The 26,121-nt window shown below is 46.4% G+C and overlaps 1 long non-coding RNA gene across 4 annotated transcripts in view; it reads left to right on the top strand.

Moving 5' to 3' along the window:
- The window catches only part of LOC143840389 (uncharacterized), a 33,165-nt gene extending 8,752 nt beyond the window's left edge, over positions 1 to 24,413 (top strand). The window contains exons 3-6 of one of the 4 annotated variants that reach the window (XR_013232162.1): positions 4,159 to 4,244; positions 5,830 to 13,786; positions 14,258 to 14,359; positions 23,541 to 24,413. This is a non-coding gene — a long non-coding RNA (uncharacterized LOC143840389). Of the gene's footprint in view, positions 1 to 4,158; positions 4,245 to 5,829; positions 14,360 to 23,540 lie in introns of all 4 variants that reach the window. The other 3 variants (XR_013232161.1, XR_013232164.1, XR_013232163.1) reach the window with 3 other exon arrangements.
- Positions 24,414 to 26,121: the final 1,708 nt, after the last annotated feature.

Raw genomic sequence — 26,121 nt, forward strand, 5'->3', positions numbered from 1 at the left:
TGGTGTCATAGGTTATAAAGGCACCAAATCAATCTGGCCAATCTCGAATCTCTGAATAATACGGATTCGATCACATTGATTCGACTAGAACCTGAAAAGGACTAATTGCTTCCCTGTGCAGGCCCCTAGTTCAGTGTGGCCAGCCCTGAACGGCACTTCTCTTGACCCTCACTTACTGGGAACTGCCAGTCATTTGTCACCCTTCGAGACCGGGGTAGACTTGTCCCGAATAAACAAAGGCTCTTTTGTTCTTTGCAAAGCATTCCACCACACCCAACATCCTGAGTTTTATTTCACACACACACACACACACACAGTTCTGTCACCCATAGCTTTACCTATGTTCATGGGGCATTGTGAGCATTCCTTGCCTTTTTGCGGGGTGGCGGTGGTGGCAGCATGACCAGAGCCAAGTAGTTCACCCCTCCTTGTCTCATGCTGCTTGAGGAAGATTCAGATCCCAAGTTCACCATTATATGCCAAGCAGCTCAGTGATATGGGATTAGGCAGTGCTAGCGTAGACCTTTTTGAATCCACTAAAGACAGTGGGATTAGAAGTGTGTATCTCTGCTTCAGATGGTTTTGCGAATGGCTGAGCAGGATGCCATTTTTTAAATTCTCTTTTCTATAGTATTTTAGTTATAATTTTCTCTATAACTGGCAAACATAGTGAAATGCAAGGTAAAGGGTTGGATTTTCCTGGCATTTAGAAAACAATAGAAGGCACATAGAACCCTGGGCCTGACCTGGGCTGATTCTGCACTTACTTTGTTTATTCCGTTGTGGATCCTGCTGAATTCAGATCGATTTGAACTTCTATCTTCCCCATCCCCATTGAAACAGAAAAGTGTTCTGCACCTGATTAGGGAAGCTCAGAAGGGGGATGAGCTAAGTGCAGCAGGAGCCTCTTTCTTTCTTTTCTTGAAGGGGGGGGGATTGGAGACAGCAGAGGAGGTGGAATAAATCCAAGAGGCAAATCTCTGCCGAGAGAAGTGAGGGCTTCTGGAGCTTTTGCCGAGAGAAGTTAGGGCTTCCCCTTTAAGGAAAGCCTTGCAACCTGGGAACAAGCAAGCCATTGAACTGACACCCTGGCCAATCAGGGTTTTTCTACAGCATTGGAGGCTCGGCAGCAAGTTATTTTGGGGAAAGCAGACAGCTGCATGTTTACTCATGCCGATTTTTCAAATATCAAGGGTTATCTCTACTCCAGGATATCGCGGGGGAATGGTAGGGTCACTCCAGACCAATCATGCTTGTTGTAGGTGAAAAATTTAAATTGACCCAAATCAAAATGGAAATCACATTCAGTGTAGAAGTCAGGGACTGAATTGACCTGGAATTGCAATAAAAGCTCTGTGCAGATTTAGCCCTGGATGGCCCAAGCTAGACTGATCTCATCTGTTCTCAGAAGCTAAGCAAGGAGGGCCTGGTCAGCATTTGAATGGGAGAACACTGGGGAAGTCCAGGGCTGCTACACAGAGACAAGTCTCTTGCCTTGAAAACCCAAGGGGTTTGTCATAACCCGTTTGTGACTTCAAGGTTCTTCCAACCACCATATGGCTGAATGGGAAAATGGGTGAAGGGATTTAACTCTTCCTCGCCCAGTGTGATTTTTCCGATCAGAACCAACATCAGCACACAGGTTTTAAAGGGAAAAAGACAGGCTAAATATAGAGCAGCTCTCTTTTTCCCCTCTGAGAGACAATAACAGCATCAAAAAGGAGAACACAAGTTGAGTGCATTGGCACCTTTAAAATTAAGACCAACAAAGTTTATTCAAGGTGTGTTTTCATGTGCAGACACACTTCCTTCCTCAGATACAGAGAGTGCACTCTTTAAGTGTGCATGTACACAAAAGTGTATACCCTGAATTAAACTTTGCTGGTCTTAAGGGTGCTGCTGGATCCAAACTTGGGCCCATTCTGCATTTGTTGGATAATGCACTTTCACTGTGCTTTTGTGGCTGGATTTTTCTATGCGGAGCAGGAAAATCTACGTCTAAAGTACATTGAAAGCACATTATCCAACAAGTGCAGAATGGGTCTTGGTTCTGCTGCTTCATGCCAGCCCAGCCACCAACCTGAATCTAGCATCCAAAGGGGTTTGCTTTCAATCAATAAAAACATATGGGTGGGAAACAATTCATCTAGCTCTCCCCCAGTCTGGCTCTCTCAGCTTTGTCTGTTTTGTCCCTGTGTCTATGCCTTGGGCAGCCCATGAAGATCAGAAAACACCTGGTCAGATCCCCTGCAACTATCATCCAGTTTACAAGCTGCTAATTTGACTCTGTGGCACCTCTGTCTGAAAGTACAGGAAGCAGCTCTCTCCATAAAATCCAGAAGTCACAGGCCCCAGTTTGGATCCGTGTCCTCAGCACTTAGTAGACCCACTTAATGCTTCAAGATCCTCTGGGGGAGGGGGGAACCCCAGATGGGATGACTTCAAAATAGGAAACAAATGTTGTATCCCTCCATTTTACTGATATGGCCTTGCAGAATTCTCAAAAGCTGCACTAACACAGGGGCGAGAGATCATTGTGCAAGAGATCCAGCTGGGAGATGCGTACTCAACTGTTCTGTCCACCAGTCCCCCTCCTTTCAGTTTGCTTTCAGTTTTGGAACCCAGCTGTTAGAGAAGGGGTGTGTGTGTGTTCATGTGTGTGTGCGGGTATGTGTGGCATCCCTACAACACATATGAGGGCTGGGGAGTTCCAGATCTGACACCTGATCTCCAGGTGACAGTGATCCATTCCCCTAGTGCAGTGGTTCTCAACCTGGGGGTTGGAACCCCCTTGGGGGGTCGAATGGCCCTTTCACAGGGGTTGCGGCAGGGTGAGCAGCTTGGCTGGGGGGGCACCATACACACAACAGCCTTGCAGGGTAGATCCAGATAGAGCGTTTGTCTGTCTGGAGCAGCGGAAAAGAGCGAGATTGGCATGGTGGGACAAGAGGCAGAACTGAACTGAGAAACCCTGGAAAAACCCAATTTATATACAATCATGAACAATGGATCTTCATGCCATTGGTCAATTTCGGTTTAATTTCTGTGAAAGAACCATTGCATAATTTTATGGTTGGGGGTCACCGCAACATGTATTGTAACTGTATTGAAGGGTCGCGGCATAAGAAAGGTTGAGAACCACTGCCCTAGAGAGAATAGTTGCTTTGGGGGCTAGACTCTACCCCAGCCTTTCTCAACCTTTTTTTAATTATTGAGAAACCACTGAAACATTCTTCAGACTTTAAGAAACCCCAGAAGGGGCACGATTGTGCAGAATATGGTTGGGAGGCATAGGTGTGTTCATCTGGGACCCCTTCTCACCCCGTCCAGGCCCATCAATATGACCCTATGTGATCATAAGGTAAAGGTATCCCCTGTGCAAGCACCGAGTCATGTCTGACCCTTGGGGTGACGCCCTCCAGCGTTTTCTTGGCAGGGTGATTTGCCAGTGCCTTCCCCAGTCATCACCGTTTACCCCCCAGCAAGCTGGGTACTCATTTTACTGACCTCGGAAGGATGGAAGGCTGAGTCATCCCTGAGCCGGCTGCTGGGATTGAACTCCCAGCCTCATGGGCAAAGCTTTCAGACGGCTGCCTTACCACTCTGCGCCACAAGAGGCTCTATGTGATCATAACACCTGGCAAATTTTTAACAAATTTAAAAAATATATTTAAAAATAATTAACTCCCACCCATTCAGGAAACCTTTCCAGGGCCATCAAGAAACCCCAGGCTGAGAAACGCGGGATGAGAAAGCCTGCTCTATACAATTAGACCCTGCTGAGGTTCCTCCACCAACCCTGCCAACCCAGCCACCCCAAATCTCCTGGTATTTCCCCTCCCAGGTCTGACAGCCATCATATTTACCAATGGATCCTCCTCCCCATTCACTGAGTTTCAGAATTGTCTGGGCTCCTAAATGTGAAATACGAGGCGTTCCATCACTTTGTCCGAAATTGCAGTCTTTTTGAAAAGTAATGCCAGGCAAATTTTGTCGGGTTGAAATACACTTCAGACATGGCTTGTGAATGCTAGGAATCACTTGGAGGTTCTGATCAGTCCAGGGGCTGTATTTAAAACTGGTGATGGGATCATTCTCCTCCCATTGGGCATTTCCTTGCCACTTATATGGTTGCTCTGCTGTTGCTTTTTATTGCAGTTCATTAAGGATAATTGGCTTAAGATCCTGTTGTGAGCAGAAAGGTAAATGCAACCACCGAGGAATGACTAAAAGAGAAACAATGAGTGAGTGAAAGCTTTATACATCCAGCCATCCTATATCTGCATTTCCTGTGTGGGATTACTTAACATGAAGAAGGCAGGAAATTGCTGATCAGATGTTCAATTAACTATAAAAGTTCTGTATTCTTTGGCTTAGGATAAATATATAGTGCTTGCTCTTCATTCTGTTTTCCCCCCATGTTTCTTTTTGTAAGTCAAAGGAGTTGCATCACACATTATACTTTAAAGATCCATCAACAAATAATTTGAGCAGGTATCTAAAAATATATTTTCATGCATCTGGTCTAAGGGCTTGGAGGAGGAGCATGGTCTCATGGCTTAAGTGCCACTCAGTGCTTAACACTCGCTCATGGCAGCTGTCCCGCCGCTGAATGCCTCCTCCTCCAACCGGCTTGCCTGTCTGTCCAGTGGCTAGCCATTCGCCTTCTGTCCCCCACCCCTGGCCATCCCCTCCTCCTTCCACTTCCCTCTGAGGCTTGGAGGCTGCAGATCCCTACCATGTGAGAGCTGCCCCTGCCAGTGAGTTCCCTTCCCGGGGTCCTCCAGCCCCTGGGCCTTGGGGCTTCCCAGGAGAGTGCCTTGCCCCTAGATGACTGAGTCACCCGGTCGCAGCCTTGGCTGGGGCCCTAACAGCTGCCTGCCACCTTTTCAGGTCCTGGAGACAGGGGGAGGCCATCTGCAGAGTTCTTTCACCCCCCCTCCCAGTCTAGCGCCTGTTGTATTGCTGAATGCAGTCGGCTTTATCCCTAGTTATATATATATTTCTGGAACATGGCAAGACAAAGATTTGTGAACACCAAATGTTGCCTGTACTGAGTCATAGCACTGGCCTATCAGGCTTAGTATTGCCTACTCTGGTGTCTTTCCCATCTTTCCCATCACCTGCCATTTCTTCTTAAATGGAGAAGCCAGGGATTGAACCAGAAGACATTCTACGTGCCAAGATGTCCTTCAAAAGAAAGTCTTGTCTCGGCAACTGTTTGAAATTCTTTGGGAACACGAGCAAACATAATGGTGAGGAAGACCTTATATGGTTGGACATTCAAAAAGCTTTTGACACCAAAGACTCCTAAGTAAACTTAGTGGTCAGGAGATAAGGGTCCCCTTATGTATTAAACATTCTCTGGATGACAGAAAGCAGAGAATAAGAATAAATGGACAATTCTCAGTGCTATTTAATTTGTATCAGGCTATATCCTTTATCAAGGGATATTATTCCACCCATTTTAACCAGCAGAAAACCTAGCTGGATCCAGCCAAAAACTTATTGAAAACGGAAATGAATTCTAAAGCTGCAGTCCCATGTCACACTCACTTTGTAGTAAAGCATGTTGAACCCAGTGGAGTCTACTTCTTTGTAAATGTGCATTTTGGGGGACTGAAAAGTCTTGAGTCCACCAACTAGGAAACAGGGCTCTCTGCTTTTACATCTGACCAATCCTCTCTCCAATCACTAACTGATTGCTTAGATGTATATCAACTTGTACGTTACCAGAACTCTGCAAATTCTGAAGAAATGTGATAATCTACCAGTGATTCCAAAAGAACAAGGCTAGAATAATGGGCCCTCTGATCTTTTCTTTTCCAGGCTTTATGACGGCAGCATGACAAAAATACAAGAGTTTCAAAAATGGACAAATGTCTTATTCTCCCTTTCATTAGAATCTGGCCCCAGCTATTGAAAGACTTCAGAGTTTTTCGGACATTCCCAATTACCCACGTGGGTTTTAGAACAAGTGGATAGAAAAAACATCCCACTTTGGAATGCCATCTTCCACTTCCCACGTGTGATGTTTAATTTCTTGGTTTTAATTCAAAAGAAATTCCATCTAAACATCCGGAAGAAGTTCCTGACAGTTAGAGCAGTTTCTCAGTGGAACAGGCTTCCTCGGGAGGTGGTGGGTTCTACATTTTTGGAAATTTTTAAACAGAGGCTGGATAGCCATCTGACGGAGAGGCTGATTCTGTGAAGGCTCAAGGGGGTGGCAGGTTACAGTGGATGAGCGACAGGGATGTGCGTGTCCTGCATAGTGCAGCGGGTTGGACTAGATGACCCAGGAGGTACCTTCCAACTCTATGAGTCTATGATTCTATGTATGTCCAGTTCTCATCTGTGGTTTGAAACCAGAAGCATACGTTGCATCCATTTCCCCCCTACTCCCCGACACCATAGATACATCTGTGAGCCTGTCAAGATCGGGCCGGTTGAATTACTACAGCCTCTCAGTGTCCTTCCACAACGTATATTTCATGATTTCTTAACTGCTCCTCTCCTCTTTGATCGTGTTGTAATTCCTAAAAGATGGGCAGAACTTTGAGACCTTTCCCACTGAAGGGCAGTCTTGTTCATGTTTCCCCCTCTTCTGTTTCACTACATGCCACGAACAAGCCCTGGAAGGTCTGGGACAGGGGTGGGGAACGTTGCTCCCTTGTCTTCCGTGAATGCAATTCCCAGTGAGTTTCCTGGACAATAACCTCCTTCCTCCCATCCAGCTGTTATTTTTCTGCTGTACTTTAATACTGAATACAGAGCTGCTTTTGTGTTCCTGACATCCATAACAGATGTCTGTCTGACTTGATTGCGCCGGAACACCTGCTGGGGCACATTTCCCCCCTCCCCCGAGATCTTACTTTAAAGAGCTCCTCAGAGTAAACACACATCTGGATCTTTGTGGGGGTGGGGTGGGCAGAGCGATTTGCAATGTGGGATTATGAGCGGGAAAAGGTAGGTAAGGGGGAAGAAGAAGAAGAAGAAGAAGAAGAACAAGAAGAAGAAGAAGAAGAAGAAAAGTTGGCTCTTATATTCTGCTTTTCACTACCCAAAGGAGTCTCAAAGCGGCTTATAGTCACCTTCCCTTTCCTCTCCCCACAACAGACACCCTGTGAGGTAGAAGAGGCTGAGAGAGCCCTGATATTACTGAAGAAGAAGAAGAGTTGGTTCTTATATGCCTCGTTTCTCTACTCAAAGGAGTCTCAAAGCAGCTTACAGTCACCTTCCCTTTCCCCTCCCCACAACAGACACCCTGTGAGGGAGGTGAGGGTGAGAGAGCCCTGATATCACTGATCAGTCAGAACACTTTTATCAGTCCTGTGGCGAGCCCAAGGTCGCCCAGCTGGCTGCATGTGGGGGAGCAGGGAATCAAACCCGGCTTGCCAGATTCGAAGTCTGCACTCCTAACCACTACACCAAGCTGGCTCTAAGCCCTGCCTCTTCCTGCTCCTGCAGGGGGGGGGAGCATTTGGCCCGGTGCACCTTGTCTGTCCTGGATTTGTGCTCCTGGATGGGAGCCAGGGCAGCGATGTTCCCAGTGCGGAAACGGCCTGTGCTTGTGCCACTTGTGTACAAACCAATGCTTTCCCAGTAAGAATGTTGACCCTTTCAGCTCAGGGCATCTGTTGTTGGTGATTCATCAGCGGATGTGAGTACATGTGTGAACTTACCCCTTTTGATTTCGATCCAGCCTGTCATTCATCGTGAGCCACTTCATGTCTTCATGAGCGTCTAGCTCAGTTTAGGAAGTGTTACATGTACGATCCCATTCCTCTTTACCTTCTCGTACAATGACCCTATATCTGCTTCTCACTAGTACATCTGTTCCCAGCTTGTAACTGTGTTCATTTTTAGATTATGGCACCAAGCATGGCTTAAGTACCCTTTAAGAAGTTACCTCTCCATGAGATTCTTTGATCTTGAACCATCACTTTTTTTTTTTTTTTCAAACAGCGTTGCTGGAAAGATAGTTTCAAAAATGCATCTGGAATTAATCCTGCTGCTGAGATGCCTACCTATAATGTCAGTTTTCTCTGATCTTGGCCATGACAGGCTATTGCTGCAGCCCTTCTTCCTGTGCCCCTGCAGACGGTCTGGGATCCTCCTTTATCCGTTCGCATAGCTGCCAGTCAATGTCACAATTTCACTCACACTGGATAAGGCACATCAATGTGCTTTTGCAGCTGATTTTCCTGTGCCAGACAGGAAAATCGACTTCTAAATTGCATCCAAAGTGCATTCTCTACCGTGTACACCAAGAGCACGGTGCTTCCTGTTTCATCCTCATTTCTCAAGGGCCCATTATTTCTGCACAGGCCTTTCCTCTAGATCAGGGGGTGACCAAACTGTGCATCATCATGGCAGAGGTTCATGGGAACTGTAGTCCTTGTAAATGTGGAGAGCCACAGTTTGACCACCCTGCTCTAGACTTCTGATTCTGTGCCTGTCTTACGTGCTGTCCTTTCCCCTCTGCTGTATTTGCTTTGTGGCTACAATTCAAAAAGCGATTTTCTAAAACAAGGTGGATCATCACTTACGATGCGCTGGGGCGGGGGGGGGCACCCAACGTTGGAAATTCTATCTGTGTGGTAGTGCCCAGCAAGCACCTTGAGTAATTTACATAACCTGGAGATCAATTGTAATGCTGAGAGGTCTCCAGCCCTTGCATGGAGATTGGCAACCCTACAACTGCTGTGTTCATTGCTGCAAGATCTTCTAAGAAACACAAAATATGGTGGATGAGCGATAGGGTTGTGAGTGTCTTGCATAGTGCAGGGGTTGGACTAGATGACCCAGGAGGCCCCTTCCCACTCTATGATTCTACGATTCTATGTCTGCTTACTTCTTCACATATTCTGGTGTTCTTCAGACATTCTGGTTTTGTGAGTCACTGCTCAAATCTTCAGATATTCTGAAGTAGCCAGCAGGGACTCATGAAAGCTCCTACCCTGCCACAAATCTTGTTGGTCTTTAAGGTGTTGCTGGACTCTTACTCTTGAGTACTGCTACAGACAGACTGACATGGCTCCCCATCTTGATCTAGCTGGGAGGGAAGTGTGTTGCCACTCACCACCCACTTTCAATTGCAGACCCCTTCCTCCCCGACTGCGTGTTAGAGGCGTGAGCCTTTAGGTGGTGGGACCTGGGCACCCCCTGGAATTACAGCTCACCTCCAAACCACAGAGATTAGTTCCCCGGAAGAAAAAGGATGCTTGAGAAGGTAGGCTGTATGGCACGAGACCCCAATGAGGTCCCTCCTCCCCTCCCCAGGCTCCATCCCCCCCATCTCCAGCAGTTTCCCAGTCCGGATCTGGCAACCCTCATGCACATCCTGCATGAGTCAAACCATGAGCATATCCCACAAGGTACATACAGACCATGGGGAGCAAGCACCACTTTTTGGGTCTCGTAGAGGATCTTGTTTTAGGTCCACAAATTTTGTTAGTCTTTCAGGTGCAGTTGGTCGTTAACTCTTTTCTGCCTTTCTTCTTGTATCTTATGAGAGCCAGCTGTGCAGAATTGAGTTTGATTCCCCACTCTTCTAAGTGAGTGACCTTGGGTCATTCACAGTTCCCTTAGAGCTCTTTCAGCCCCAGCTACCACACAGAGTGTCTGTTGTGGGGAGAGAAAGGGAAGGTGATTGTAAGCCACTTAAAGACTTCCTAAAGTAGTAAAATGCAGGGTACCAAAAACCCTCCTTGCACCATGTCTTGCCCCAGTAGAAAAAATGGCTCTGTGCTTAATTTACTGCAAGGGTCTAGTGTGAAGGTTTTTTAAAACACTGCTGATTGCACAAGGTGCATGCGGAAACACCCAGGTGGATTCAAGCCACTGTTTCTTGGGTGTCTGTATCTTTCACTCGCGTTGACATCCCAGTGAAACAAGCGTGGAATCCCTGCCAGAGCCTGTGAACAGCAACTATATTACCTGGCTGGACAAAGCACCACCATTTCCCCACATCCAAATCTTTAGGGAATGAGAGCACACCCCCTGCATGGCTCAGGATCTGCCCTCTGTTGTTACATTTCCCCATCTCTCTTCACAGTGCTGTTCTGGTGCTGGCCCTTCTGCAATGGTGTGGCCAGATGGCCAGCTTGAGAACTTTTGCTGGTTTCTCCAAACATCCCGCTGGCCTATTCCTACAAGGCCCGTTCTGTTTTGGGCATCACATGGGAAACACAAGACATCCCGCTAATCTTCAACAGGCAAATTCAGACATTTAGATCCACTTATAGTCTTCTGATGAATCACTTCACTGTTCTAGCAAATATTGAATAACGTCTTTTTTGTTGCTGCTGTTGTGGAGCGTTGCTGTTGAAGGGTCTGTGATCCGCAGGCCACAGCTGGTTGCGGGATTCTTTTCCGCTTAGCTGCAGCTTGCCTGCCTGCCTCTTCCTCTCACTTTGCGTCTTCCTGTTGAAACACAGCTGGCTTGCATTCATCGGGATGGAACGAGGGACGTTTCTAACCTGATAATCGGCGAGAAGATGGGGGCTTTTCGCACACCTTCAAAATCGCACAATGGTTGCCAATTGAAAACGCTACTGATTTGCCATTATGCACAACGTCGTTGACAATCTGCCACACACCTGAAACTGATCCGCAAAAAGCGCTTCCTTGTAGCGCTTTCAGGGAAATCCCCAAAAGTGGATTCACCCTCCGGAAAGCGCTACACTCCTGCAACCAATCTGCAACACTAGTGGGAAAGTTCTGTGCATTACCATTGTTGTGGTTTGTACAAAGTCCCTCCCCCTGGCTCTCTCCTCTGATCTTCCGGCGAAGCGATCGCCATTTTTTTTTCTCCGAGCGAGCGGAGTTCAACCCACCAGCAAGCCTGTTTAGAGGCTTCCCCGGCTTCAGTCCCTCCCCAGAGCTGTTTATTCACTAAGCACAAACAACAGACAAGCCCGTTTGCTGATGTATTTTCCCTTTATTTTTTACACTGTTTTCGGCCGAAAATCGGGCCCGTGAGGGGGGGGGATTTTTTTTTCACTTGGGGGGAGCGTGGCAACGATGACGACAGCTCAAACACACCTGCCAGCTGATGGGTCTCTCGATTGCAATGAATCAACACATATTCGTTGCAATGGGTGTGTTTAAAAAAAAAAACTTTCTTAAAGGGAAAGGGGCTGTTTGGGAGCATGCTAACGGCTGCCCATTGGCTGCTTGACGGCCAGGGGTGGGACGAGCTCGGCAATATCGCTTCCTGTCTAGCGATTTTTGCTGAGACCGGAAGCTTGTGGGAAACGATAGAAACGCAACTGGATTCCACTACAAAGTCAGGTATGCATAATGACGAATTGCACTATTTTAAATGGCGATTTTTCGTTCAGCAAACAATTTGCTACAAGGATCCCGGTGCGGAAAGCCCCCCAGAATGGTTGGGTTTGTGAGTTGCTAGTCTGGAGAATAACTTTTGGCAACCGCTGAGATGTGAATGCCTGAGTCCGCATCATTTGTGGAAGTTGCTTCCCTTTCCCAAAGAGCTTACTTTTTATCCTCATACTCCCCCCTTCTTATCAAGTATTTCAAAGGGACAATTCAAACACGCAAAAAGAGGATGGAGTGCAGGTAGTGTTGTGTCACTGTTACAGAAAGGCTAGGAACTGGGTTCCAAGCCCTTCTCCCTTTTGAAGCTTACTGGGAGACCCTGGGCCAGCCACTCTCTTTGCCTAACCTACTTGGCAGGGTTAGTGGGAGGATAAAATTGAGGAGGGCTGAACAGCCCCTCGAAGGAACGAATGGAATTAAAATGAAACAATCCTTCCAGAGCTTCAGGTTAGCAAAGAAGGGATTTCATGTTGAGTCTGCAAAAGGCAGACTAAGGGTGGCCAGCTTGGGTTTGGGAAATACCAGGAGATTTTGGAGGAAGAGACTGGAGAGGGCAGGGTTTAGGGAGGGGAAGGAACTCAGCATAGTTCAGTGCATGGAGTCCTTCCTCCAAAGCAGCCTATTTCACAGGAGGAGCTGATCTCTGTAGGTCGGAGATCTGTTGAAAAGCAGGAAATCTTTAGCCCATACCTGGAGAGCGGTAATCCTATTTAGCATAAAATAAATACGAAAATACTTCTCTCGATGCACAGAACTCTCTGTTTAAGGCTGCAAACTGATTTTTGTTGTCGTTGAATGCCTTTCTCAACTGATTTAAACTGAATTACACAGGCACATTGCCAAATCCTTAGGACACATATATTTTTAGGATACTGAAGGAAGTGTGAAATATCCTATAAGTCAGTAAATGAAGGCCACCACTGATTATAACAGGCTGGCTTTCTTTAATTTCCTCCTTTTCTTTGTATCACAACAGGCCCAAACTCATTTTTTAAAGCAAGCTTACCTTTAACTTTCAGCCACGTCAATTAACATTTGCTCTCAATGGTTTAAAAAGGCCTGCCAATCAATCAGCTGAAGAAACTCTGGAGTAAACCAATTTGATCTTGTGAGATTCAGTAGGACAGGTATCAGTGGACTCTCTCTCTCTCTCTCTCTCTCTCTCTCTCTCTCTCTCTCTCTCTCTCCATCCATCCATCCTTCCATCCATCCATCCATCCAACTGAATGCTTATTTGTCTCTTTGTCTTTATCCAAGTCAGAATCTAACAGGATAGAAGTTCGGTGAGCTCCTGAGCTTTCCTCCCCCATTTCTGGGTGTCTTATTTTGATGGGCATCGAACAGGGAAGAGAGTGGAATTGAGTACGGTGCCGCCACCCCCCCTCCACATTCTTTCACGCTTGGCCAGCAAATTCGCTTGCAAATCCGTTTTGCTTTCCTGCTATGCTTGGCCCCTTGACAGATTTTGGACAGTTCCAATCCCAAACTGAGGCGCTGTCTGTTAAAATAAGTCATAATCTTTGTCCAACTGGTGTCTAAATAACTCTTTGAGTTGACTTGCTGGGGAGGGGGGGGGGGGAGGAAATACCTGGCAACAAAAGTGACCTAGGATGTCCCATCTTCCTGAAAGAGTTCCTCAGACATTCCTGCTTCCCTGTTTTTCTCAGACTCTCTCATATCTTGAGTAGGAGCTGGTACCAGCAGCTGTACTCTGTAGACACTCCCTGGTTGTTTAATGGGGCTGCTCATGGCTGCCCTTCCCCTGGGCAGAGTCTGCACTTACTTTGTTTATTCCATTGTGGATCCTGCTGAAACCTTAACTCTGCTGAATTTGAACTCGGGTCTTCCTCCCCCACATTGAAACAGAAAAGTGTTCTGCATGTGGTTAGGAAAGCTCAGAAGGGGAGGGGGGAGCTAAGCGCAGCTGGAGCCTCTTTCTTTTCTTGAGCGGGGGAGACAGCAGAGGAGGGAGAAAAAAACCGAGAGGCAAATCTCTACTGAGAGAAGTTTAGGCTGCTGGAAATTCTGCTGAGAAAAGTTAGGGCCTCCCCTTTAAGGCCAGTTAGGACTTCCCCTTTAAAGCCTGGAAAGCAAGAACTGACGCCCTGGCCAATCAGAGCTTCTCTACCACAGAGTTCAGGAACAAATTCGAAACAGGCAGAACTTTGCATGCTTTCTCAATCCGATTCTTCAAATATTGAGGGTTATATCCACTCTAGGATATTGCAGGATAAAGGTAGGGTCACTCCGGGTCAATCATGCTTGTTGCAGAGGGAAAATTTAAATCGGACAAAATCAAAATTGAAATTGCATTCAGTGGCGATAGCAGGGACTCAATCGACTTGGGATTGGAATAAAAGCTCCGTGCAGACTACACCCTGGTCTCTGGATCACCCAGACTTTCCTAGAGTCTCTTGAAGGCTGAAGAGATGCAGATGAGAAGGTGAATAATCCCACAATCCTGTCCAATATACACTGTTTTACAAGCCACGGAAGGGGGGAGAATGCCTACAAGAACAGCTGAAATGCTGAACTGTGTCATGTTGGGGATCATGGGATTTACATGGACCAAAGTTTACTCCCATCTCTCACTGTTTGGTCTGATGGAGCTGGCAATCCTGGGGGGAGGGGGGTGGACTTTGAATCTGGTTCTCTCAGGTCCTAGTCCTGCACTCAAACCACTACACAGCACTCCCGTCCAAGGTGGTACAATCTAGAATGCTCTCAGGTCGTGCAACACATTGATTGGCCACTTTAGCATGAAGCTCACTGTTAGGGTAACCAGCTCCAAGCTAGGGGATTTCTGGTGATTTGGGGGTGGATCCTAGAGAAGGCGGAATTTGGGGAGGGAATGGAGCTTAGCAGGGGTCTGATGCCATAGAGGTCATGCTCTGAAGTTTCCTTTTTCTTTAAGGGAAGTGTGGTCCAGAGATCCCTTCGCATTCCAGGAGAACATGGAGGATAAGCAAAGAAAAGGCCACATGGTATAAATCACAATGTTTGAACACTGTCTGAGGTAGGAGAAAAACAGAACGTGCCTCTCTTTTTTTTTTTGAATAGGAGCTGGGCAAACAATAACAGCCAACTGTCTTCCAGTGCTAGCCGTTTTCAATTAATCAGGACTGATATCTAATATTAATATCCACACCCAAGTAGCGTCTTTTGAGGACAAAGCCTTCCTTGGAAGCTGGCAACCCTCTTCCACTGTATATCTTCAGAGTGTTTGTCTTTCAGTCTAATCTACCTCCCAGGGTCACTGTGAGGCCAAAATACACCCTTGTGTTCCGTCCCAAGCTCACAGAAAGGACGGGATATACAAAAAGAGAAGGCGAGGCAAAATAGCACAGTGCTTCACAGGTGTTTTTGTGCAGAGCATAACACTATGTTTTGCATGCAGAGATTGCTATGGAAAACATGAAGCTTGAACCTCACTAAAACAAAAATATTCTAGCGTGATAATTGGCAATTACTTCATGCGTTCGGCCTTCAGTTGCGGGATGAAATCAGAAACCAACGTGCATTAGTGCAGTTAGGAGCCAATCCCCCCTCTCCCCCCCAAAAGAAAGAAACCTGAAGGGCCACATTAGTTGATACAACACAGATGTCTAACATTTGATGAGGCCTTGGTCTTAGTAGCAGCTGTCTGTCTCACATGGTATTGGTTGCAACCATCTGTGGGTTAAACCAGCCCGTCTGCTTCTTTCTGAAGCGGAGACCCCCGAACGACGTGGCCCGCATGAAGTCTGTGCACTCTGGCCTGCTCACGTCTTTGAGGCCTGGCTTCGATTTTCACTCGGGGCTCTTCCCAAGTATGACTCTCTCTCTCTCTCTCTCTCACAGCCACACCCACACACACAGCATTAGGACTCTGTGGATTATACATGGAATAGGCAGCAACAGAGCCACGGTGTGAGAAACCGTTAGCGTGTGTCTTTTAGGAGTGAGTGCCCTTTGGCAGCCAACAGATTTACTTGGGTAGGTGGTTCAAGTCAACAGGAGCTGAATTAATTGCCGTTAACGGTGCGCTATCTGTGCTGTAGAGCAGAGGTAGTCAACCTGTGGTCCTCCAGATGTCCATGGGCTACAACCCCCATGAGCCCCTGCCAGTACACACTGGCAGGGGCTCATGGGAATTGTAGCCCATGGACATCTGGAGGACCACAGGTTGACTACCCCTGCTGTAGAGAGTTATCACCGAGTTAGACTACAACAGCCATGGCTGCCCTCCATCTGAGAGGGGTGTTAATGTTACTACAGAGCAAGTTGCTTGGAAGGTGCAAAGCTGGACTGGTTAGATTCACATGAAGAAGAAGGGTAACTTTTTCATACCCTGCTTTGCTCTACCTGAAGGAGTCTCAAAGTGGCTCACAACTGCCACAGGGCTTCGTACTGGGTCTGGTACTTTTCAACATTTTTATCAGCGATCTGGATGAGGGGTAGGGGGACTCATTAAATTTGCAGATGACACCAAATTAGGAGGAGTAGCAAACACCCCAGAAGATGTAGATGGAGTTCAACTGGAATAGACTGGAAAAGTGGGAAAAAGCAATCAATAAGGAGAAGTGTAGAGCTCTACATCTGGGACATAAAAAGGAGAAGCATGAATACTAGATGGGAGATACACTTCTGGGTAGCAGTGAGTGTGAACGAGATCTTGGGGTACCTGTGGACTGTAAGCTAAATAGGAGCAGACAGTGTGATGTGGTGGTAAAAAAGGCAAATGCAGTCTTGGCCTGTATCAACAGAGGCCTCACATCAAAATCACAAGATGTCATAGTCCCACTGTGTACTGCATTGGTCAGACCCTACCTGGAGTACTGTGTGCAGTTCTGGAGGCCTTAATTCAAAAAGGACGTAGAAAAAATTTAGGGGGTGGGAGCAGAGGAGAGCAATGATTATGGTCTGGGGCCTGGAGACGGAGCCCTATGGGGAAAGGCTGAGGGACCTGGGAATGTTCAGCCTGGAGAAGAGGAGGTTGAGAGGGGACAGGATTACTGTCTTTAGAGGAGGGCAGAGAAAGGTTCCTGTTGGCAGAAGAGGATAGGACCTTCAGTAATAAGTTTATATATGTGAAGAGATCAAGATTTTTTTTCACATTTAGAGTAGTTCAGCAGTGGAATTGACTGTCTAAGGAACTGCTTAGCTCCCCCTCACCGGCAGTCTTCAAGCAGCAGCTGGACAGGTATTTATCTTGGATGCCTTAGGCCAGGGGTAGTCAAACTGCGGCCCTCCAGATGTCCATGGTTCGCTGGCAGGGGCTCATGGGAATTGTAGTCCATAGACCTCTGGAGGGTCGCAGTTTGACTACCCCTGCCTTAGGCTGATCCTGCCTTGAGCAGTGGGTTGGACTAGATGGCCTGTATGGCCTCTTCCAACTTTATGATTCTATGATTCATATCCACATCTCATGGCTTAGGCCTACAGGTTGTATTTATTACGTATTAATTCTCTTACCCTGCTCTTTCTTAACAGGCAGTGTACGTGGTTGCTCACCCCCCTTGTGTCTTTCCCACAAGCCCGTGAAATAGGTTACTCTGAGAGAGCAAGAGTGGCCCGAAATCGCCCAGCGAGCTTCATGACTAAGCCTGAATTTCCACCAGGGTTTCCCTCGTCCTAGTCCCCTTCACCCGCTCTCATAGAGACGATGCCTATTTTTGTCCTTTTCGTCACTTTCTTTCAGTTGGGCTCCCACGGTATTATATTATCAAAAGATACCACAAGGCCCTTCCGAAGCTGGCAATGCAGTAGTGAATTAGCCGTTCTATTTTTGGCAGTTTACAAAAAAAAAAAAAAAGTTTATATAACATTTCACCACAAATATCTGTGCAGTCATATATTTTTACGTTTGCTATCACAATATCCTCCCCAAATGGAATGTATAATTCCAGCGGGTTCCGAGGGGCCAACCACAGCATGTGTTATAATTCATTAGATGACTGGGATCTATCATGCAAATTGGAAATCACACTTCCCTTCCCCATCCTGCCAAATTTTCCTGAGGGGGGGGGGGAGAGGAAAGAGAGAGAGAGAGAGTCCAGCAACATATTTTCAATTAAGTGCTATGTGGCATTCCATTGAGTTGGACGGCGACCTTTTACTTTGGGAAAATGTTTGTGCGGTCATGTGGTTTACACCCTGGAATGGCAGCGGGGCTGAGAGGATTACTGCAATATTCCTAATTCTCATCCAACCACAGAGAAGCAAATCGGGTTCCAGCACACAGACCTTCTCCAGACGCGTATCTAGTCTGTGCTACATATGCTCTTCATATGAAAAAAAGGAGCCAAACAACATTTCTTTGGGCCACCCAGTCAAACTGGGTTTTGGCAGATAGTCAGAGGTCTTTTCAGGGGAGGAAGAACCAGTAAACTGCAGTGATGTTTCCATACAGTTTTGTTATAATTGGCCCTTCTATTTGGCCTGCAAAGTGTCTGTCAGATTTTGCTAGGCTCTGTCCAGGACATCATTCCCCGGATCCTGCTCTTTCCCACCTGATTATTCTTTATTTTTGACTCCTCACCCCTCAGGTTTTATCGCTGGCTCTGAGGTAGGGTCCCCAGGTCCCCCCTGGCTACTTATTTTGGGGTTGTCAGATCTAGCTTAGGAATCTCCTGGAGACTTGGGGTGGTGAAACCTGGGGAGGGGGAACCCCGGGCCCATACCCAGAATTCTTTTTGTTAAGGGGGCAGTGGAGGCACCCATCTCCATTGTGGAGGTTGCCAAGGGAAAGATTGTACATAGCAGAGAGAAGAGGCTGGCTGGTTGGCTGGCTGCAGAAGAGGAGAACAGGGGAAGCTGAGTGAGCTTCTAGGCCAGAGCACTGCACAAAGGAGATTCCACTGCGGGGAAGAGTCATTTTCCTGCTAGCCAATGTGTTGCTGCAGAGAGGAAGCCACACCCCCCATGTGGAATGGAACATGTGTCTAGTCTCCTCCTACAGCAAGAGGAGGACATGTTTGGGGTGGGTCATTGCCCCTGACAGCCCCCATGTGGCTATGGGCCTGGTCCACCCTCCAAAGCACCCATTTTCTCCAGGGGGACTAATCATAGTCTGGAGATGAGCTGTAATTCCAAGAGATCCCCAGGACTCCCCATCTGAAGACTGGCATTCCTACTCAGAGGCTACTGAGACAGAAGCACTGCGTGTGTTTTTGCTAAGTGCTGTCAAGTTGCTTCCTACTTATGCATTAATGACCCCCCAAAATGTCCTCTTCTTAGCTGCCTTGCTCAGGTCTTGCCAACGGAGGGCCTTGGCTTCCTTTATTGAGTCAATCACACTGGATCTTCCTCTTTTCCAGATGCCTTCAACTTTTTCCTAGCGTTATTATCTAGGAAGACAGATTTCCAGAAATCCTGGTTCCCTGTGGCCCAGGTCACGTGATTTATTGTCAGTGTTTGGGTTGGGTCTCAGTGTAAGGAGAGCCCCATGGTGGCTCTTGGAGGTCCTGGACACAGGTCACTTCTGTCCGTGGTCACTCACTCTAGACGATTTTGCATGGTGGTGGCTGCACCGGGTCACCAGTGGTACATAGCCCCAAATGTCCCCTGCAGTGCTGCAAAGGACAGCGGAGCCAAATGGACATTTTCAGGCCCCTCCTGGCCTCCATAAGAGGGGGTGAAACCTGGCCTTCCAGACCAGGCTCTTCCTCCATCCACATGGGCCTGCCACTGGATAGGCCCAGTTGGCCCTTGTGGCGGTTAAAGGAATGCAGAAAATATCCACGCTCCCTCAACCCAGGCCAACAGCACCTTAAAGCATGAGGCCTACCTAGGAAAGGCCCATCCGAACGGCAACATCATATGGAAGTGGGGATCCGCCTCGCTGCCATATGACTGCGCTCTCAGCCTTGTCCGTCCGTACAGAATTGGACTCAGTGGTCCATATTTTTCTAATAGTTTTAAAATCAAAAGTTGTCAATACCTTCTTATAAATTACACGTTTCTTGTTCTCTCCTGTCTCTCTATCTCATTAAGAGCCAAATCACATATGATGTTGGAATAGGGATGCCAGTCCTCAGGTGGGACCTGAGGATATCCTAGATTTATAGCTCATCTCCAGGTGAAAGAGATCAGTTCCCCCTGCAGAAAATGGCTGCTTTCAAGGGCAGCATTATACTCCATTGAGGTTCCCCCTCACACCAAATCCCACCCACTCCCAGGTCCACCCCTAAAGTATCCAGGTATTTCACAACCCAGAGCTTGCAACCCTATACTTGAATCCTATAACTTCAATCCTTGACATATAATTTTGCCCTAATATTTTCTCCATGTGCTATTTTCCTCATTAGAAATGCTCCCTAGACTGTGTTTTATAATGGGGGAAACCAACAATCTTTGAAATAGAGCTTTTTCTTCTTATACTTTCCTGCATGCAAAGGAAGTAAGCTGGCTATCGGAGACTATTTAGCTCCTGCCAAACTCTTTTCCTAGAAAAAATATATATACAGTGCTGGGAAACAGAAACGGAGAAAGTAAATGGGAAAGTTCTGTTTGGCAGGAAGATGCATTAACTATTCTGGTTGGATGACATCTCTGTCAGGCACACATCCCTTGACTCACTCTCTCCTTTTGCTATTCCCATCTCCTCCAACTCTTCTTGTCAGAGAAAATTAAACCAGATAGTAAGACTCTGAAATATAGGCCAGGTCAGAAGGCTTCAGACAATTCGAAAATGTTAGAAACTATTCCACTTGGATTCAGAGAATTTACAGTGTCCACAAATCAGAGTGGTTCATGTAACAACTTGATTAGTACATTTCTGGTTGTACATTCCTAGTTGTAACTTCATGATAACCTCACCACCAGTTATTAACAATTATGCATTCCTAGTGTGAAGAGCGATTATTTAGGGGAAAGTATGGTTCCATTAATAGGTATAATGACAGAAGAATACATTAATCAGTCTGTATTTTTCATTCCATTCATTGGAGAATCTACCCAAACCTCAGACAGGCAGCAAAGTTTCAAGCATCAGAATAAGCAAATATTGAATGAACTGTTGCCCGGTGGCAAATATTTTTCCATTGTGACAGATGCATATTCCAGATATCCGTTACAGGCATTTTTTTCATCACTGGATACCTTGCTTCCTGCTCTGGATCCAGGATTAAGCACATGTATTATCCCATCTTTTATCAAAAGTGACACTGGGCCAGCGTTCCAGCATTTAGGGGGTTTTTTTTCCTTCTCTACAAAACTTTTTGGAACTTTTGGGACTCTAGTAAAAGGAAGATCACATCCTGGTGGCCATAAGCCAATGGACACTGTATGCAAAACAACTTAAAGTGCAGATTATAAAAGGATTTCTGTTAAAACATATTCTCTAAATCCATTTTGAGATGTTGCAGGCCCGTATCATGTATTCTGCGTGGAGGAAATGTCTGGAGGATGTAATTTTTAAATAGGAAAAGAAATAGGACTTTAAAAAAAAGCACAGCAAAGCTAATTGGGATATTTTCACAGGGACTCAGTTGCTGGTTGTCTACATAAAAATCTAGGGAAAGGTGATGTAAACGTTTTTTGTTTCTGGAACTGATGCTCTTAACACCTGGTTGAAACCTGGCCTCCAAGAGACACTGCTTCCTTGACTCCTTCCCTTCCCAAATTATTAATTGTTATGGAACAGGCTTAGAGTAGGGACTAAGAGTAAAGGCAGATGTGGAATCTAACAATGGTCACAGCATGTTCTTTACAACCTACTGATCTATTTCCCACCAGCTTCTCTCTTTTCAAACTAAAATACTCCAGAAACCTACACAAGAAGTTTATTTTTGCTTCTAAAGAAATATTTAGATTGAATACAGAGAGGGTGCCTCCAAACCATCCTACTGTTCTACAGAAATTAGCACCTTCTTAGGAATGTGAATTGAGCATTCGTGGGCCCATTCATGCGCTGGCATTTTCCCATCAGCCCCGCCCCCCCAAGCATGGTTGGTTCTGGGGTTTGGGGTGGGCCAAAGGACAGCCCCACCGCGTGGGCTGACCCTTGGGCTGGGCCGAAGCCTCCCCCCCCAGGGCCGCAAGGTAGGTTAGGCCGGCTGGCTGCCTACCTGCCTTGTCGGTAGACAGCCACGTAATGGCAGCTGTCGGCCGAAGGCAGTGCAGGTTGGGGTAGGGCGGGTCGGGAGGCGCTTTGCACTTGGTTGCTGATTGGCCCCTTGCCCCCGGATGGACAAGCGGAGGGCCCAATCAGCAGGTGTTCACGCCAGCCGATTGGGCCCTCCGCTAGTCAGTCTGGGGGCAAGAGCCAATGGCCTCCCTTCTCCATCCTGGACTGAGCCCTCTCCCACACCCCTTACTGTTTTATTTATACCGCTCCAGCAGAGCGGTGTAAAGATTTTTATTTTTATTTATATTTTTACTTTTATTTTTATTAGATTTTGATTTCCTGCCACTACTGAGACTGGCTCATGGTGGGTTACAATTGTCCACAATGAAAAACCCCAATAAAACCCCATTAAAATTAAAAAGGGACATAAAAATGACAATACATTGAAAGCCTCGATAATTTAAAAACTGCAACCAGTATAAATGTAGATTTCTCCTTTTTGTGAATTAACTTACTGTTCCGTGCCTTGTAGCAAAGCCGTCTTCCCTGATTGGCCAGGGCGTCAGTTCAAATACTTCCTGGTTCTGGGTTGTAAAGCTTCCCTCCCTGTCTTAAAGTGACCACGCTCCAGAAGGATAGATTCAAGTGGGTGGCTGGGTTCGTCTGAAGTAGCAAAACAAAAACAGAGTCCAATAGCACCATTAAGACCAACAAAGATTTATTCAAGGCGTAAGCTTTCACCCACATTTTTCTCAGCAGAGATTTGCTTTGTTCTCTGCAAGGCTGCTGCAGGCTCGTGAGTGAAAAGAGAAGAAATAAAGCACTAGTGCTGGCTGGACCTCACCCAGCCTCCCCTCGCAAGTTCAGGAAAGGTAATTCAGCTTCATGACCACAGCTCCCCTCCTCCCCCCTCTGAGCTTCCCCAATCAAGTGCAGAAGGCATTCTGTTTCAATTTCTTTTGGGGGGGGGAGCGGGGAGGGGGGAGGGGAGGAAGGAGAAAAACCCAGGTTCAAATCGATTTGAATTCAGCAGGATCCACAGAGGGAAAAACAAAGTAAGTGCAGAATCAGCCCAGGTGGGACAGCTTCCTACCTCTCAAACAGGTCCTCTGTGCTATGGTCCTCTGTGCAATATGCAACAACTTCTAAACATGGGTTGTTCCTCCCTAGGGGGTGTGTTGCCCTCACCTGCCTCTCTTGCCCGCTGTATCCAATTTGATTTGCTGTCTCTTGCCTTGGAACCTTGGGAGCGTTTCCTTGTCCTTGATCAATGACTGAGTTATCCTTTCTATCTGCATTATCCTTTCTATCTAGGGCACCACTGATAACCATTGATGGAATCTTCTTTCCCATGGAGGCATTTTTTTGAGAGTGGGGACTCCAGAGGCCATGGCTCTTCATACTTGTTTGACGTGGTTGTTGAAAGGGTTTCAGAAATTTAACATATAAGTGCTAAATGAGAGCCAGAATAACATAGTACCTATCTAAAGAATATTTGATTCCTCACTCCTCCACATGAAGCCAGTGAAGTTCTCTCTCCATTCTGCCTGCCTCACAGGGGTGCCTGTTGAGGGCAGAGGAAGGGGAAGGTGATTGTCAGCCACTTTGAGGATCCTTAAAGTAGAAAACAGCAGAATATGAAAACCTAATTTTTTTTCTAAACATTATTCTTATTGTCTATTTACAATGTTTCAGCCAAGCAACAGAATTTAGAACCACAAACCTTTCTTTCTTGCAGTTTGAACAAATCTACAGAAATCCACTCCTATGTCTCTCTATTTGGGGATAGATTCCAGTGTATACTTTGGGGAAGTATGTGTCAATGTGAAAGACTGGTTCCTTGCGAAAAGGACTCCCGTTTGGGAACGTTAGTCAGGGGTGTTATTTGTAATAACTGCAAATGTTTAAAAATTTTAACCCTGTATGTTGTTTTTACGATTGCTACCCACTTTGAGTGATTCGGAAAGGTGGGATAAAAATACAATTTTTTTCCCCTTATCATTATTGCTTTACTGAATTTTCTTTAAAAATACAATGAAAATCTTGCTGGAAAGACTGGTGATCAGAAACAGACACCAAGGTAGTGATGGAAGATTTCCACCAGGTTTGGCAGCCTAGCATAACGTTTTTCACGTCTCTTCTCCTACAGGTATCTATCACAAATGTCAAAATTCTCTACTTTCTGCAGTCTACAAAGCAATTTGGTGGGTGGCTGTTTTCTGTTTGAACCTGTGAGGAGTGAATTCATCTCAGAAGATTTTATATAGAACACATGTTATTGGATTCTTAAGCTCTTGGTGCCGATCCATCCATCTGCTTTTGTGGACAGCTAGTTATATAACGATGGATAGGCCCAGATGTGGATCCTGGGTGTGAGAACTGGGACGATTCAAGTTCAAAAAGTGGCTCCTGTTTTCACTAGTGAAATGCCAGAAGGTGTTCAAATACAATTTTCTAACTGGTAAAGTCCCTGGTGGTTTGTAAAGTGCCTGATAGTTTGTAAAATGTTGGTTTGTAAGTTTCTTGATGTTCGACTAACATTTCAGGGCAGATGACTGTAAATAAATGAAGGAACTATACTACTGCATGACAGAATTTTCTGGACAGAATTTTGTGGACTATTCTATCACGGTGATATAATACCCAACAGTATAAATTTGGCTTAGTTTAAGAAAAGAAACTGTTTTTTTTAATATGTTGCTTAGAAACACCTTTCCCCTCCTCTCCCCACAACAGACACCCTTTGTGGAAGGTGGGGCTGAGAGAGATCTAAAATAATTAATATGTGAGAACAGCTCTAAGAGAACTGTGATTAGCCTGTTTGGAAGAGTGGGGAATGAAACCCAGTTCTCCAGATTAGAGTCCAGCGCTCTCTAATCATTAAACCATGCTGGCTCATTTACCTTGGTACAGATTTGAGCTTGTTTGTGTCAAAGGGTCCAGCTACAACCAATAAAAATTAAATATTTATTATATAGCGCGCATGTATAAAATTAAAAACATTAGGGGGTCTGAATATTAGATTGTACAATTTACAAATATTCCTGGTAGATGAATATATTCTATGAACCATCTAAAACCAGACACATTTCAACTTCTACAGCAGGGGTAGTCAAACTGCGGCCCTCCAGATGTCCATGGACCACAATTCCCAGAAGCCCCTGCCAGCAAATGCTGGCAGGGGCTTCTGGGAATTGTAGTCCATGGACATCTGGAGGGCCGCAGTTTGACTACCCCTGTTCTACAGCCTTCCTCAGTGGTTACAAATAGATTAAATTTAAAAGGGGGGGCACACCCAAATTATTCAAATTCAAATTGACAATATTATAATAACATGTTATTAAATATGCAACCTTTTATAGGAAACAGACTTTTAAAAGAAATATTTTACCTCCTATGCTGGATAGCTGGGCAAAGAATCCCCCCCCCCACCTTTAAGATTTCAGAGAACAGCACCTGGTCATGAAAAATATATAATACTCTCTGAATGTGTGTTAATTTATACACGATACATGTATATTTAATATTCATCTACTAGGGATATTTGTTAACTGTACAGACTGATATTCTGAATCCTAAGGATCCTAATTTTATATGTGCACACTATATAATATATATTTTTTTATTTTTGATGTGGGACACATCTTCTGGCACGCCTCATCAAATGGAAATGCAGATGGACATGATGCCTGTCTTCCCGCCCACGAAGCCTGCTAGAAGATGGGGGGAGGGGCTCAGCCAGCAGCCGCACTGGCCCCTGGAGCTCAGGCAGCCGTTATGCAACCCACTGGGGCTGAGGCAGCAGTGGAGGAGCAGGTAAGTGGGAAGAGAAGGGAGTGAGTACGCGCACACACTCCCATGTGTGCATGTGCATACTCATGTGTGTGCCATGAATACTTGTGCATGTGCACGACCCGCAGGGGTCAAGGCAGCAGCACAGGAGCAGGTAAGCAGGAGGGGGGAAGGCAAGAGAGTGAGTGCGTGTGTGAACCTGTTTGCTTGCTTGGAGGTAGGTAGGTTAAGAAACCCATAGGTAAAGGGGGAAAGGGGAGGGGAGAAGGGGAGATCTCTGGGTGTCTTTGGTTCTCAACATTGGGGTCATGACCCCATTTGGGGTCGCTTGGCCCCTTCTCTGGGGTCGCCAGGTTGCTGGCTGTGGCAGGTGGTGGCATGTGGAGGTGGGTAGTGGTGGCAGCGGGTGGCGGGCGGCGGGCGGCGGGTGGTGGTGGGCCAAGGCAGGGGCGGGCAGAGGTGGTGGAGCCATGGCAATGGCCACCTCCATGAGCACCTTGATTGTTGTGCACATGTGCACATGTGCACGTGCGCACCCATGTGCGCGCACACCACCCACACACACACTGCCGCCACCACCAAAGTTGGGGTCGCAGCACAGGTAAGGTTGAGAACCGCTGCAATAGACAGTGTCTGGTATACAAAGAAGAAGAGAAGAGGACCCTGCAGGGGGGCAGCAAGAAGACGGTTAGGATAGTGAGGTCAAGACCTTCTCTCCTGTTAAGTGTCATTCCTTGTCTGTCTCCAGATTGCTAATCTTGGGTCAATGTCCTTCTTCTTCTAGTAAGTGCCACAAGTCAGTCTTTCTCTCTAAGGTAGACCTGTAGCTAGGAACCGATCTATCTCCTCGTCACTATCAAGTACGGTAATTCTGAAATAAACTTTTTCCTGCTCTATAATCATGTTGTACAACCTCACAGTATTAACTATGCTGCCAA

This window comes from Paroedura picta, chromosome 6 (assembly GCF_049243985.1).
Source record: "Paroedura picta isolate Pp20150507F chromosome 6, Ppicta_v3.0, whole genome shotgun sequence".
NCBI classification, from domain to species: domain Eukaryota; kingdom Metazoa; phylum Chordata; class Lepidosauria; order Squamata; family Gekkonidae; genus Paroedura; species Paroedura picta.